This window comes from Alosa sapidissima, chromosome 24 (assembly GCF_018492685.1).
Source record: "Alosa sapidissima isolate fAloSap1 chromosome 24, fAloSap1.pri, whole genome shotgun sequence".
NCBI classification, from domain to species: Eukaryota; Metazoa; Chordata; class Actinopteri; order Clupeiformes; family Clupeidae; genus Alosa; species Alosa sapidissima.
Genome location: NC_055980.1, coordinates 13,478,981 through 13,493,056, shown reverse-complemented (window position 1 = coordinate 13,493,056; position 14,076 = coordinate 13,478,981).

Below are 14,076 nucleotides of genomic sequence, written 5' to 3'. Positions count from 1 at the left end.
GGAGGACAATGGGTGCCTCTCGTATGCGAAACTTATGAGGGGAAATCATGAAGTTCTCTTTCATTTCTCTTCCTACTGATTCTGGAAATGAAAACGGAAATAGTTTGCCAGTGTCGACTGATCCGAAATGATCATGTAGATGTGACATAACTTCCGAATACTGATGATAACCAGCAGGAGGCGACACAATTGCTACTGTAGGTGAGGACAACTGTAATGTGTCAAAAACTCTGTACAAAAACTGTATTGAAATTCTAGGATGTATTTTCTGAAGTTTGCAAAGAATTTTACATTCTCAAATGTACAAACAATAACATCTCGGAACCTCAATAGGATCTATTAAGCATTTGTTAAGACAGACATGTCAAAGTCAAGGCCCGCGGGCCGGAATGAATTATCTACAGCCCCCGGGATAATATTTGATTAGTATTAGAACCGGCACGCAGGCCACAGCCGCCTGCTGCTGTTTTGAGCATCAATACTCCATTCCCCACAATGCAACGGTAGCCCACGAACTCACTGCGGCGCCGCAAGTGGGCCTCGGCTTCATAATTCATCAGTATTCAGTCAGGGCAGATGTCAACTTTCAGCTACCCCCTTCCCCAGTGTTGTGCCTGAACGCGTTCATTGAACGAAAGTCAATTCCAAGAGCCAAGGACCACTCGGAGAAAGCTCCAGAAAGACTTGAAGGCAGCCAATTCAATTAAATAGTTCTGGAAGTAACTAAAGATCAGGATTCACAAGAGGGACCCCTGGAATCTGTTTAGAACAATGGGCCAAAATCAGACCTGATACTGCGACCAATAAGTTTTGTCATACAGGAAATGTCTTGAAGCTGTCTTTACAAAGGCTTTTCCACAAAGTATTGAAGAAATTTCAGTAGGCACGTTCAATACTTTTTTCCTGTGTCATTCCACTTTAATACACAAAACTCTTATGTTTGGATTTTTTATATTAATATAATGAAGTTTAGGCTAATTACTGGAAAAAAAAGCGTTCAATACTTATTTCCACCATATATTTATTTTACCTGAATATTTTAACTTCCAAATTAAATGTCAAAATGAACGTCAGACGAAATTTAAAGTTTGACTGACTGGAGTTTTTCGGACACTGGTGTGAGTGTGACCCATCATAAATGAGGCATACAGGAACCAGAACATATATGTTGCCTCTTTTAACCCAATTCCTCTCTGCCATGCAAAACAAGCTGAAGCAGCTTGTAGGCAAAACACTGTCTGCTTTTTTTTACAATATGGAATACTACTTGGTTTGAAAAAAAAAAAAAAATACAAAGCAGATTTCTTTTCCCCTCTTTCATCCCTATTTGCTACCTTCTGGTGCTAAACACAGTTGGTTGTTGTTGGAATCAGAAATGATCTACATGTTTTATTCTGTATTGAGTGACATGAGATCCAGTCACAATGGCGCATGTGGAGGTCACATTCACCTGAACCAGTTCAATTGAGATCACCAGTCCACTTGAGATCACCAGATCAGACCACCTAGGCCACATGTGACAAAATACAACGTCATAACAGGGCCTAAGGTGAAGTGTTATCATTCTCTCTAATTGCAGCCATTAGTAAGGCATTCCGTGCCATGTCTTTGTCTGTGTCCTGTCCCTTAGATTGCATCCACATTGAACTCGCTGACTGATTAAACATGATAAGGTCAAAATTATTGCTCAAAGTAACCTTCAGTACTAACAGCTGACATCAATACTGACTATATTGCCAAATCTAGGTCTGATCTCAAAGGTAGGCTAACACTTTTGACATAGAACCTATTGGGTAGGCTTATGCTTATGCTATGCTTATGCTATGCTTATATGGTGACATGCATTTCCCATTTTTATGTACGGGTATGCATTGTAGGCTGTGTATTTTATATATCTCATATATTTGTGAGCTGAGCCCCATATAGGCTTGTGTGTTGCAGGTGTGTACTAGCTTGCAGGCATATATTTTGAATTAAGTGTTTGTGGGATTTAGCATTTTACCAAGAAACTTTTTTTGTTGCCGTATCGATTTAGAGGGCTGCAACTATGTGCCAAGATTCTTGCGTTTGTACAGGGCAAGAGACAGTAATAATGAAGAGGTTATGACCTTGTCCAGTCTCTTGATGATGATGTACAGTAAGTATTTGTTGTTTTCCCTAGCTTAAATAATAAAAAAGAAATCTTTCACTGTTTCATGGCTGTAAGAAATCACATTCTCATGCAGCACCTATGCAGCTGATTAGAGGTGACTAAAGATTATTTTCAGGGTCCTCTCCGGTCTGTGTCCTTCATTGCTGAAGTCAAACCAGTGGAGTAGAGCAGTTGTTCTTGTCACACAGAATTACAATTACAGGCCCAGTCCCTGCCCTGTCACTGCAAGCGCTGATCATCCTTAAGCACACTATGTGGATTTTTGATTTAGTTTTTTTTTTTGTGTTTTCTTATTTTCTTATCTTCTACTGTCTCTATTGTACAGTGGAGTTTTTTTTATATACTTATATTTACTTTTTCTACTGTAAGTGCATGTTGTGTGTGATGTCTGTATGAGACCTTGAATTTCCCCTTAGGGATCAATAAAGTATCTATCTCTATCTTCCGTAGAGTGGAGCCCTCCAAGTTTGACAAGATGTGTGTGGTATCTCTGTTTTATTTTTATACCTGACTTTGACTTCAACAGGAGAAACAATTCTATGTGGCATTATGAATGAGCTCGTCAAGCTTTATAAAAATCGGCCACACGCACTGGCAAATATTGTGTTATCAACTGAATTTTGATGGCTGCTTGTGGATTTGGCAAATCGCTAGGCAATGTATGCAAATTGGGCCAAATGCAAGTATTACAAATTTCAGATTTGTAGCTCAAATGGATATTTAGATATTGACATGGAACAACAAGAGGTATTAACTAAAATGTTTTTGTTCATTGAATACCAGAAACAGCTAGCCTGACGAGCCAGACCCACATTAAAATGTAGCTCTGGGCACTCACCGTTCGCAGTGCTCAGTCCGAGGGGCGGGATAATCAGTTGTCTTTCAAATTCCCTCTGCACGCAGCGGCAGCGCTGTGAGTCCCATGCGTTTCCCACCAGCGGAGCTAGTTGGCTAGTTCAAACGTTTGCCAACTTAATGAAAGCTTAACTCGTGTCACACTGTTCGCCAACAGCAACATCCATCTTATTTGTTTTCAAGTAGCAGGGAATTCAAGCCAAACCGTTGCAACTCTGCCTCAATCATTATGTTAAGCCCACCTAACGACTCTATACACGATTTCATTGGCCTGATTGAGTTTCGATTTCTGGAGCTCACAAGCCAACGGAGAGTTGCTAGACTAGCCCTGGCAGCAAATGTAATTTGTAATGTAATTTGCTGCCGCTAGGGGCGCGTCTAGATTTCTAGGCTAAGAAACAGCTGGAATGCTATTGTTTTAAGTCTCTTCACAGACACCAATGCATCTTGACTGTGGAGAATTTATTAAGGAACAAATGCTATGTTTAATGACTTATGTGTTTTTTCTTTGTTCTCTGATTAGCCAACTGATGAAGGAGGTGAGATGGTCAAAGGGATGAAGGTTGGAATTGTGATGGTCACAGTAGATAGTCCTGCCAGCCTTCTGCCCAAGGAGGTTATTGATGTGGCCATGGTTTTGGAGGAACAAATTGTTCATGACCTGAAGGATGTGGCGTACACCTTTGCTCTTCACATTGGTCTGCGCTACACTCTGAACATTGATTACCCTAAGGAGCAAAGGTACACTTTTTTAAGGTCATCCAAAAAGTTGTAATGAACATTGGTGGAGACACATGCTCACAAACACACCACACAACACAACACAAACACACAAATCTTGTTAATGATTTGTTAAACGACTGAGGTTTTATTTAGCACATCACTATATCTCAGTTGCTGTTGGCATATCATGTTCATTGCTAACTTACATTTTCATGGAGTTACAGAACCAAATCTTTCGCTTCTATGACTACCCTCCATGGTGGTATAATTTGCGGCCATGTTGACCCCCCATTCCACCTCGGTGTGTCTAAAAACAACAGGCGTTCCACCATAAAGGCGCGATATATGCCGAATGCCAAATCGTCCAGTGTAAAAACGGCTACAGATGTGCTCCTGTGAAGTTTTTTATTTGTTTGTTAAATCTGCGTCAATTACATTGTTCTCACTCACACACAAACTAACACACATGCATACACACACACACACATAAACAAACACATGCACACACGCACGCACAGACACACACACATGCATACATATGTTCGCACCCACAACCACACACACACATACACACACACACACACATAAACACACATGCGCACACACACACATGCATAGGCATGCACACACTCACACGCATGCAGGCACACACATAAACACATACACAAACATACACACACATGCACACACATGTATGCACACACACATAAACACACACACGCACGCACAGGCATGCACACACTCACACGAACGCACGCACACATACACACATAAACACACACACACACATAAAGACACACGCACACACAGGCACGCACTCACTCACTCACACATACGCACACACACACACACACACACACACACACACACATAAAAACACATGCACACACACACACATAAAAACACACGCACACACACAGGCACGCACTCACTCACACATACATACGCACACACACACGCACACACATACGTAAACACACACACGCACACACACACACACATATAAACACACACACACATACACACGCACACACACACAGTGATGGGAATAATGGCGTTATAAATAACAGCATTACAACGGTGTTACTTTTTTCAGTAACGAGTAATCTAATTGATTACTCTTCCCATTTTAATAATGCTGTTACCGTTACTGCCAAAAATGCAGCGTGTTACTATAATTAAAGCTGTTTTTTTTTCATTAGACCAAAATATCTGAGCCGAGGGGCAGACTTTTTTAACTGTTCTTCCTTGGTTAGTGGGCAGTGCATGAGACAAGCCCATAAATGCTGACGATTGGGTGAGGTTGAGTAAAATTTCATGGTAAGCTAATCAGAGGTAGAGTTGGGCGGATGTTGGAGAGCATGCATAGTCGGACACACAACGAACAACACAAGCGAGTCAGTGAGTCAACGAGAGACAGGTAGGCTATGGCGAGCCCCAATAATCCAAAAGACGCTTTCTCTAAATTAAAGTATAGCCATTACTTTCCCCTCCAAGAAATGAAAGGAACGAATGTAATCGTGAATAGCACATTATACCCTGGGCAAAAGTGCCTATCATGTCGGTGTCAAGTAATTCAAACTTGACACCATGCCACAAAACCTAAGCAACTGAAGCTTGATTTTAAGGCCCCGAACTGAGCAAACAGGTAGCCAGATATGTAGTGGAAGATATGCTGTCATTATCTACGGTTGAGTCGGACTTATTCAGGGCACTAGTTGCCAAAATACCGGTCAGAGGGAGAGGGTCAGAGGAGGGGTAGCCCTACCATGTTGAAAGATGTTTTCGAACTATATAGACGGCCAATATACTTGAGGGGCAATAAATATCAAAAGTTCCAAAACATTGTGTTATTTGTATCGATCCACTATATAGGGCCTAAACATAATATCTACATACATGGTATTTGATTGGAGGCTAGTCTCACTTTGTCCCACAGCAACATTAAAATAGTTTAGATTTGTGTACATTGTTTCTGTTAATAATGTATTGTAAGTGTCCATTTCATTATAATATTCAGATGGTGCATGGGGTCATATTTGAGGTGCATAGGGTCACATTTGAGCATTTAAAAATGTACTTGAAAGTAACGCAATAGTTACTTTCTGAAGTAACTAGTTATTTTTATAATTTGTAACTGAGTAAGTAATTTAATTACTTTTTAAAAGTAACTTGCCCAACACTCCACACACAGGCATGCACACACACACACAAGCATGCATGCACACACCCAAACGCACACACACACACACACACACACACACACTCACCTCATTACCCCCCACACACACTCAAAAGGGAACACACACACACACAGACACACTCACACAGAAAAGCACACATATACACAAAAGCAAACACACACATGCACACACTCATTTACATACACAAGAGTAGGGGATGAAGTAGGAGATAAATTGTCAAGTGTGATTTATTTTTTGCAGAGAGAATGTGCAGGACTGAGCTGCGCTCATATTGTGTACTGCTATGCGGTACATTTAGTTTATCACTTTGTCAGGAAGATCAGAAAAGAAATCGTCATAGTAGTTGTGTCTACTAGTGACACAAGTATGTACTAATTTATCACTATTTGCCTGGGAGAGAAGTGATCTACTACTGTGCCACACATTTGCCTTAGTTCCAAGACAACTATTGGCTATAAAATGATGGAGAGGCATTTTGATTTACTAATTTCTGGCACAAATCAGCTTGATATCCATAGGCACCCCAGATTCATAGAGCAGAGGCATGATGAGTTTATTAAATATCTGTGTGTAATGAGTTTCTTAAATATGTGCATGCAATAACTAATGGACATCAGGTTGTGAGTCTGACTAACTTGACACCTGAGGGTTTTCTCTGAAGCTTCTTGGTTCTGGAGCGTATGTGAAGGTCTTCTGGTAGACTGTTGATGCTGGGCTGGCAGTGTATAGCTTTAGCATTCATTTGAATATGCTGGTGTGTTATCACAGCATAGACAAATGTGAACCTTTCTCACTTCACTAAGATGAATGGCCTTCAATAATTGAAATAAATAAACAACCAAGATACAACTGAGAAAATAAAATAGACAGACTCTTTGACACAGGCAAGATATATCTCCATATCTTCATCCTCTCCTATGTGTCTTATTGTATTACATGTCTGGAGAGACCATTAAACTCATATACTATAATAAATCACAGTGTTTGAGGTAAACTTATCATCACAGTGTTTGAGTTAAGCTCACCAACACAGTGTTTGAGGTATGCTCAGTGGAGCACTGTGAAGAGTTGGTTATATGGCTTATATGGACCCTTTCAGGAGAGTTCCATTATCAGCATCATAGTTGGCCCCACAAGACTTCCTTTTTAACATTCCATATGTTATCTTAATGCAGAGGAAGTAGATTGGGGCCCAAATAGAACGTTCAAGCATTGTTTTTGTTTTTATTGTTGAAAGGGTCCATATGAAGAGTTCAGATGCAAAACCTCTAAATCCGTCTGACCACTTTTCTTTTAAATGAGCATTTAAGTTCAGGCTCCTATAGGTTTTTGCCTATAAATCGATATTTCAGACCAGGAAGAGAGTGGTATTTAGTGGGTTTAGAAGTTAAATTATTTGATTAGCGTATACTATGTGTGGAGAGCATCCCCTCACCATCTTTATCTCATTTTTGACATAGGTGGGATTTAGAGGCTTTTGCATCTGAACCCTTCATATGGTTATATGGAGGACATTATTCCTCCCTAGTTTAGTATTCATCTGGGCACTTACAGGTATTTATGACAGGTTGTAGGTTTTAAAGCATCATACATTCATATGATATATAGAGTCATTGCTTTTTAAAATATTTTGTTTCCCTCTATTCTACATTTTGTATGTCAGTGTAACATGAAAATGAGTCTCACACCATTATTCTAAGGAAAGATTTACATTGTGCTTCTTTTTAAACCAAAATAAGAGCTGTTTCACTGCTGTGATTGGCAACCTAAATGTGTATGGCACAAAAAAGTAGCGCAGATAACGTATTACAAGGCTAAGGGAACAGCAGGAAGAGAATGTAGTTGTGGCAAGCATGCAGTAGCTTCATGATTCAGATGGCAACACTTTATTTATTCTGGGAACATGCATTGTCCATTATCATAGAATTGATATATAAATTAGCATCAATAAAGTTTGTATTAGCATCATTAATCATTCATTACGCCTGTATTCACCAATTTCATATTCTTTCTAATTCTTGATTGAAAATTAGTCACGTTTACATGGACAGGTTTTTTTTTTTTTTTGTCATTCTGATTAAACTATTCGGATTAGGTGCTCTCAAGCGCTTTAGAATCTTTGATTGGAATAGCCATTGTTGCCTACTTTTCCTTGAGAAGATACAGCAGGCAATCCGATTGACTGTATACTGTACAGTACATGGCTGTTCAATCAGAATAGGAATGGAATAGACCACCTCTTTCATTTCGAATTCTAACCTGATGAGGCATTTGTTTTGTCCGATCGAGATGTTTATATGATCATTTTTATTCCAGTTGAGCTGTTATTCCGTTTCTAATCAGATTAAAAGTGTCCATGTAAACGTGGCTAGACACATACACAGTTCTGATCCTATCTCTGCCAATTCTACTACATTGCCTCAAAGTGAAAGAGACCGAATAAAATAACATAAATCTATAACTTGGGAAAAAGCCTGGGAAATCATTTAAACTGGCATCTCTGGCTGATAAAAGAGGTCTACGGTGCCACATACATGTATTTGCTACACTTTGAGACCAGCCTTTGCCTTGTTAACTGAAATAAGAGGCCGGCGATGGAGAGGACACTTCACTCTTTTCTGGTACACCCCCACAGCCCCAGATCTCTCAGGTTGAGCAGCGGCATGATGGTGCTTCCAATTGTTCCAGCAATATTACTTGGAATAGCCACATAACAAATCATCTCCTGTAAGCTCAAGATAACCAGGAAGTCGAGTACAACCACAATCAATCGTGGAAGGTAAGACACAGAGGTAATCACCAGGCTGTTGGTGATGGTCTGCAGAGCTCTCTGTTTCTGTGGGTGGACGCCACTCCTTCTAGAAGGATCCGGCTTTCTCAGAGTGTGGAGGATGGAGAAATCACAGAAGACAATGAATGAAGCTGTAAAGCCTACTGTGATTAATATGAGGACAATCGTAACAGATGTCATACCTGTACTTACATATCCAAAAACCAGTGTGTAAACCCAGACTAATGCACAGAGGACCATCCTGTATCTCCCGTTCTTCATCTGCATAAATGTGATGGGGTGAATCACAGCCATGTAGCAGTCCACACAGATACAGGACATAAACAGAGGCCGTCCACATATATTGAAACTGTTACAGAAGATAGCTGCCAACAGAAACATGTAGTTACGCCAGACAAAGTAATTTAGTACATTTGGAATGAGTAACAGGTTCCAAACTAGGTCCATGATGGTGAGGTTGAGCATGTAGACGTTGTTGGATGAGCCACTGCGCTGCCTCTGAATGAGCACCCACAGAAGCCACACACTGGTAGGCAGACTCACACATGCACAGGGAACACTAAAGACGGCCCATATCAATGGACCCACGAACAGATCAGTGCAGAAGGAGTCAAAGTTATTAGTGTTGTTCATGACATTGGTTGAATTATTGAATAGCCATTTATCCCCGTGATGAGACCTGGAACCCATTTCTGAAATCAACCAATTAAGTTCAATTAAATAAAAATGCAAGAATGAGGCTAACTTAATGTGTGTACATGCAATTATTAATGAGCAAGTATATCATGAGTCTGACTTACTTGACACCTGAAAGTTTTATCTGAAACTTCTTTGTTCTGGAGTGTCACTCACTGGAGGTCTTCTAGTGGACTGTTGTTGCCAAGCTGTCAGTGTGGCAGTGTATGGATTTAGCCTTCATTTGGATACGCAGGTGTGTTTTCACAGCCAACACAAATGTGACATCCAATATTATCAGGTCTTATTTGACTATTTCAACAAATATCCTACTTTCCTGACGCTAGAAAGCAGAAAGTTCAGTCAGTCAGTGGATTAAAGTAGTGATTTACTTTCACTTTACTACTCCAAATAACATCATTTTGGTCCCGAACGAAAATGCTCACTCATTATCGTCCAAAAATAGACCATAGGTTAGTTTTACACCGGAGTTATAACAGATAGCAGATTTCAACAGATAGCATAATCTCAGAATCAGTAGATAATATATGGAACCATCCAAAAAATAATGACCAAATGGTTCAATGTTATTTTGTGAATTGCTTGATTACAATTCAAGTTAACAAGTTCTTCACCGCAATTTCAGTGTGCATATTTTTGTATTTTCCCACGCCTCTAGGGTACTAGGTAAAAAGCTGAGGCCAGAGTTTGTATCCATACTGGGGACACCATAACTCCATAAGTATGCTGCCCTCTCCTCTGCCTCTTTTGTAACCATCCCATGGCAGAGCTATAAAACAGCGAAACCCTGGCTGGTTCATCCACAAGACACTGAGAGATAGGGAGGGGAGAGTATGACCTGTAACCTGATTATTCAGGTGATAAAATCTAATTATTCTGAATGCTGAGACACTTTTTCTGGAATCTGAGGGTCCTTTGTCTAAAACATCTACAGTAGCTTATTTCAAAAAACAATTGTCCACTGAAGTTGATCCACCACTGCATCTGTTTTGTCTCTTTACACAGGTGTGTGGGTGTGTTTTAATAAAAGGAAATAACATTTAAAAAAGAACAAAAACACAAAACTCAGTTGGAGGAGCCTACGGGAATGAAGGATAAAAGTGTTTGTTGGGACGGACAAGAGTCCGAGAACTGATTTGACCTCTCAATCGTGACTCAAAGGGTGGGGAGCAGGTGTCTCTTATCTAATTATTTAATATTTGACTGTAAAATCCTGGGCCATACCACAACAACCACAAATCAAATGCTTTTCCTAAATCACTCAAAACAGGGTGTCTCTTTTGACAGAGTCCATTTAATAGACTGACATATTTTTCTATTTGGGTATGACATCTGCAGTCAGTATGAAGCATTATTAATGTGACCCACTTGATTTATAAAGAAGGTTTTGGCTCTTGGGTAGGCTAGGCCTACTAGACTATACCACCGGGGACATTCACAGCGGCATTCTCTCAACTAGCCTATCATAAACTAACACATGAGGGCTCTCACTCCCAAATAAATTCAAGTTAAAGTAGAGATAAGCTAAAGTAAAGTAATGACACGTCAATCCAGGCCCATGCAGAGACCTTTTGAGGGGCAGGGGCTCACATTCAAAAAAGGGCACATGGAACCATATTTGTTAACAATATATGTCATCTTTATTTTAAATACTGAATTACACTTGTTCAAACAAAATGTTGAGAAGAGTTGAGCTTTGGAGAAGTACAATTTGTTTCGCCTTCATTCTAGGACAGTGTTTCTCAAAGTGTTTGTCCAGGGACCACTGGTGGTCCGCAAGCTACTGTATCTCAAGCGGTCCGCAAGCAAACGTGGTAATTGCAATAGTTGCAATATTGAACCAACTTGTATGTAAATCCTGCAACACTGCCTATAGCTACGCCAGTTTAAATCATATGAATCCTCTGACACAATAAGCAAGGTGCAAAAACAGTAAGCAAGGTGGTTCAGTGAGTAGGCCTATTGTGTAATATACTGTTGACGTAGGTCTACTGTTTTTTTTTTTACCTGGTGGTACAGTGATTCTTTTTTTTATTGGTTAAGTGGTCCTTAGTCTGAAAAAGTTTGAGAAACACTGTTCTAGGATATCAGGATGACACTAACATGTATGATAATTTCTAGTTTAATTTGATACCCTGGTCGCCTTAGAATGTATCTCAATACAGAGGATACAGCAGATTAATCTCAATAGCATAACATGAAACGGATTTACCCATGTGGCCTAGTAGGTTACACATAATGATGCATGCTTTTCCTTTGCAATTTCAAAAAGTTTCCCAGGTTAGCTGCATAGCTGCTAGCTACCTGGTATAGAAAAGAAACCGAGTGGTAGCCACTTTCACCGGTCAATTCAGTTTAAAATGATGCTTGTTGAAAAGCTTTTGCTGGCAAACATATACTTCAAAATGACACTACAAAACGAGATAAATGTAACAGTTTATTTTTCAACATAAGCTAAATGGTTTTGGAAACAGACTGTCTGTAGTGATCTTACCCTGCTTTTCACGTCTCTTAAAGCTGCAGTTGTCAAGATTTTTTTGATTATATTCACTGAAACCGACACTATGCTCCGACAGAACAACATAAATCAGCCGGTTTTAGAAAGAAAATGCACTTCTATCTCCACCTAGAGCCTGTTATTTGTTTTGCAAAAATTCACAGCTCCCAGTTCTTCTGGTCCAATCAGAGCAGGGCTGTGTGAGATCTGAATGTCAGTCACAGTCTGGTGCGCACTGATGAGCACAAACTTGATGAGAGGGTGCTCGGTGGTAGTGGGGGAGGGGCATGAGAGTTAACATTTAAAATTTTGGCTAAATCCCCTCAATCTGTCAGACTTGCCAACTGCAGCTTTAAAACAACAACAATACAATGCGCATCTTGCAGGCAGGCAAAATTGAAAGGTCACGTTGATAGCCTATGACGTCACATACCGGCAGCAGCGCAGGTAGACGAGGCTAATGTGGTGATTTTATATATTTAGATCATATACATGTGTGTGTATGCTGATTGATTGCTGTTTGTGCAATGTCATGCAACATTTGCTGAAAATTATGAGACTAAGTCATAAGACTGGACTGTCTGGAAGTCATAAGATTGAAATGTCAAGGCAGGTAAATGGGTCCAAAAAGAGGAAGTAAAATTAGGTGACAGCGACACACAGAGCCAAAACGAATACATGCCCTACCTAGCAAAAGTAATTACACAAAGAACCTGGCCAATACATATTTTTAATGTCTAAATGAGGGGGAGTTTCCACCAATATCCCAAGTTCGAGAAACGTTCTGATTGGCTAAAAGGGGCCTGGGTTCTTAGGAGAAAGAGACATCTCCCAGGCTCCTAGAAGCATAAAAGGCAGAGCGCAGGCACATTCAGATCAGATCTCATCGGGGAAGCAGCTGTTACCCATCGCTCTCTTGCCTGACGGTCCAGTCCTGACGCTGTTAGAATTGTATCTTCACTGCAAGACGGCAAATAAAGAATCAACAGTATTCAGCATCTCTCGTCTTGGTCTTCTCCTTCGGGTCCTTTGACATCAGAGTGCTTATTGAGATTGGAGGTTCGAGAAAGTGGAAAGTCGGAAAGTTCAAGGGGAAAAAATATAATAAATATATAGTACAAAAATGCATGCAAGTATATGTGGGACCCAAAATGGATATCTTGCATGAAAGTCCATGCTGAATATATTTAATGCAGAAAATATAAGGTGGCCAATATTGAATATTTACTCATATTTTGAAATAAAAATGCATGGAAATATATTTATATAACATAGATGTGCTTATACTGGAATATGTTCAAGCTGCATGTGGATATGTTATTGTGACCGCCGCGCAGCGAAGCGGCGGTCATATAGGTTTAGTCAGATTCATGTATAGTGCCACCTAGTTAAACACAAAAAAGTAAAAATGAGGTGTTGTAATTGAAGGTATCTGTGATCTAACATAGTCAAAACTGCACGAGTTCTCTGTGAATATCTTGAGAACTGTAGGGCCTAGGATGACCATTTTTTTCTGTATGATTGCCTCCAGGGGTCATGTTAACCCATTTCATGTGCACACATGTGCACAAACAGATACACACACACATACATTCACAGTAATCATACATATGACACATACTCACACAGTAGACATATGTACGCTTGCATGCACAGGCACATACGCAGGCACACACACAAGCATGCACACACACACACACACACACACACACACACACACACACACACACACACATAACATAAACATAACACAAACAATCAAGAATTTCTCAGAATTATGAACAGGCAAGATGGAGGTGGGGTTGTATAAAATGAATTTTACATGTGAAATCTATGAACTAATCATGTTTTGGTACTTGTTGTCTAGCAGATACCAGTGAGAATTGAGTGTGGATAATGCAATTTAGTGAGACAGTTAGAATCATATAGGCCTTTCAGCGTGATTTATTTTTGTGGAAAAAATGTGCTGGACTGGGCGGCGGTCATATTTTGTACCGCTCTGCGGTACATCTAGTTTTTCTTTTTTTTTTTGCATTGGTTGCAATTCATTTTCCCACAATAGGGTTAATGCATCAGGCCACAATGAGAGAATGCCATCAGAGGTAATAAATCAATATCGATGGAAAGGTAAATGGACTAGTTGGCAGTTTCGTGTCGA